Raw genomic sequence first — 3,715 nt, forward strand, 5'->3', positions numbered from 1 at the left:
TTTTGTCGTAGTTTTGAGGTCCTCGTGTCGTCCAGTTCTGCTTGTAATCATATTTAACAATTATTCCACGAGCGCGCGTTGGATATGAGATGATAGATCTCATATCCGACAAGTGCGAGTGGAATAATTGTTTTATTAAAAACGCCCCCAAGAAATGATTATTTTGTAAGAAGAAACCGGATTTTTTAGCTCCCTTTTGATTTTAAGCTAACGCGTACGCTTACCATGTTTGTAGATTATGGTATATTGGCTCATATACCATAATGGCTAAGCCAATAAAAAGTCTTGAATTGCATTATTCAATGATCCAGTTTTTCATAATCGTGATTAAGAAATGGCAGTCGACCGATTTTGGTAATCTCGGGGGAATGTATGATATAATACAGACTGTTATCAATTTGATTAATTTAAGATCTTATTATTAAAAACTGAATCATTGGATAATGCAATTCAAGACTTTTTATTGGCTTAGCCATTATGATATATGAGCCAATATACCATAATCTAATATCTGTACATTGTAACATCCGGTTTCTTCTTACAAAATAAAGTCGAGATTTGTCTAATATCTTGGGGGCGTTTTTTTTTAATAAAACAATTATTCCACTCGCGCTTGTTGGATATGAGATAATTATAGCCAACGAGGCGCTACGCGCCTCGTTGGCTATCTATGATCTCATATCCAACGCGCACTCGTGGAATAATTGTTAATTAGACGTTTTGTTGTGTATTATCGCTGAGTATTTTTACGAGTTGTGCCGTATTTTGACGAGCCCGTAAGGCGAGTTAAAATACAAACAACGAGTAAAAATACTCGGCGATAATACACAACAAAACGTTTAATAGGAGATTTATTATCCAACACGCCAAATTGTTATTTCAGTGCGGGCGAATTTCGCGGATATTTCTGGAGTACAAATATTTATTTAATCAATATTTAAACAGGAACATCACATTTAGCATAGCTAGTTTTAAAGAGAGCCCTGCGAAAAAAAATTTGCCAGTACAAAGTTTACACAAAATTGATGGACAAAAAGTAAAACTCAATTGAACAAAATATATACAAAGTCTACGCAACTAATTAGATCTGTTTAAAAGAACCGCTTACACTCAGTTTTAAAAGTTTCAAGGCTTTCCAGCAATTTTATTGCTTTGGGCAGATTATTAAAAGTGCACCCACCATTATATCTAAAACTGCCTAAATATTTAGTGCTTTTGGCCAAAGGAAGACGAATCAAATCCCTATGTCTGGTATTATATGTATAATATTTCTTAGCTTGAGTAAAATCACTTAATAAGTAGAAAGGTCCTTAGCCGCTCATGGATTTGAAGACCAACATGCAGTTAAGATAGTCTCTACGAGACTGAAGGCTAGGCCAACCAAGAATACGAACAATATCCGTTTCACTCACGGCCCTATTTAAGATGATACTCGCCGCACGCCTATTAAGCTTATCAAGGTACCCTTTAAATACAGCCCCACAACTATCCCATACAACTGAGCAATAGTAAAAAAGGGGGAGTATCATTGCGTTGTACAAAATGATACGGGATGACTGAGGCAAGATCTTTCGTGCTCTACGCAACATTCCTAATCTAGACGAGAACTTCTTTCCCAAGTAATTTATGTGGGACTTCCAAGAAAGTGTTGGATCGATAAAAACCCCTACATATTTAAACTTTTCTAATCTCTCTAAGTCACAGCCGTTAGATCATATGGAGAACGACTGAGAGGCAAGGCTTTGATCCACAAGCATTATTTTAGATTTGGTAGAGTTGAGTATTAGGTAATTAGCACGAGGCCACTGAGTAACTATCTCAATCAGATGACAGATTGGACTCAATGATGCTAACATCGCCAATAGCAAAGTCAAAGTGGCGTATCATCAGCATATAGCTCCACATTAGAATATCTAACGACATGTAGAATATCTAACGACCTGTTGCTATTTGTCTATGTTAGTTTTTAATTTTTTTCTTTGTATTTTATCACAGGCAGTTTATTTAAAATAAGGAATCTAGAATTCTGTATAAACTGGCCTAATTGCTCAGATATCTCTTTTTTTATACTTGTATATATAGATATAGCTCTTTGGCATACAAAGCTCTGCTTTCATGTCCAAATTGAGCACCGTGGGATGGGTCATCGCCGCTAGCATTGTGCATAGCTCACTAGGCTCTTCTAGTTTGAGCACTCTGACCTTAGACGAACCACAAGTGTGGGATCGTTTGGAGATCCATATCTGTTCTCCCCCATCCTGGCATCAGCACTGCACTGATGAGGCCCAGAAGGCCGAAACAGTGCAAAGTCGGTTAAGTAGATCGCTTCTCGGCCTTTTGGCTAAGATCAAGTGTCTTAGCCGCAAGCCAGAATAGTCCTTTTTTTGTTCGTTAGTCAAGTTTTATTCACAGGCTTTTTCTCTACAAGTTTTTACACGCGTTTCAAGCCTTCTAAGATCATAGAGGTAGTGAGTACGACAGATCTGATTTCTGTGGTTTTTGTGGCTACACTGTAGACACCGCGGAATGGCGCTCAGCCGACCACGGCCTTTGTTCGCTCACCGGCGTACTGTTCGCCTTGTAATGGAAGATTCTATGGAACTGGACTCATTGAATATTGCCAAGTCCCTGCCAGACTTCGCTAAACACATACGCGGAATTGTGCCACAATTCGGAGGCAAATGCTTCGATATCACCTTAGAATCAGCTGAAAAAGCTGCTGAACTCGCAAACGCCGGTTTTGACTACGGCGACGTGCGAAAACCCCTCCGTTTGCTAGGCAAACGCTCAATTAATGTGTCTGTGTTCGTCTCCGTGGAATTCCCGGACGAGGAACTGGTCAAGCTCCTCTCCACCTATGGGGAATTAAAATCCGCTAACCTACGCCGCCTACACTATCCGGAGGCTGGTTATACGTATATTGAAAATGGCATCAGGGTCGCCGAGTTTACCGCAATCGAGAGAGATATTGCTAAACGCCTCGTGGTCGGTGGCGTTAATATCGGGTTCAAATATACAGGTCAACCCAACACGTGCTATCACTGTCACTCAACCGAGCACGTGGTGAGAAATTGTCCTAAACGCCGCCGTCCACCCCTTGCCCCACAACCGACCCCAGCCCCGGCTGGTGAATTTGACCCAGACCCCGCGGCCGAAGCCGATATGGATAACAACGCTGCTACAAGCGACTGGGCGGCCAACAGCGAAGAGCTTTTCTCCCCATCAACCTACGCCGAAGCCGCTGCCAGTCAAAACTCCTGCATGGATCTCACCCCTTCGCCCCCGGCTTCGGGACGCAAACGAGAAGCTCCCCAGGTCAGCAGCGAGAGGAGAGCGTACCAGCAAAACATTTTGCTTCAACCTCTGACCCAGAATCCCAGTGTGGGGAAAGCGAGCCAGATGCAACGGCCACCAGTACAGAAACCCCCAGTGATTCATCCCCTCCTCAACCGCCCCCGAACAGAGGACTGAAGCACTTTTTGGAAGCCCTTCACCAGCCAGGTCTACACCGCACAACTTTCACAAAAAATGCCCCAGGCCCGTTTTTCTACAAGTGCCAGGGACATTACTGCCACCACCAATACGGCGACTTTAGTAAACAAAAAAGCCGCCAGCTCAAGCTTTCGTCCACTACTCAAGACATTTGGGCCAAACTAAACGGCACTGTCCGCTAAGACGCTTTCGATATGCTATTAGAACTTTTCAAAGAGGCGCA

Source organism: Stylophora pistillata, chromosome 3 (assembly GCF_964205215.1).
Source record: "Stylophora pistillata chromosome 3, jaStyPist1.2, whole genome shotgun sequence".
NCBI classification, from domain to species: Eukaryota; Metazoa; Cnidaria; class Anthozoa; order Scleractinia; family Pocilloporidae; genus Stylophora; species Stylophora pistillata.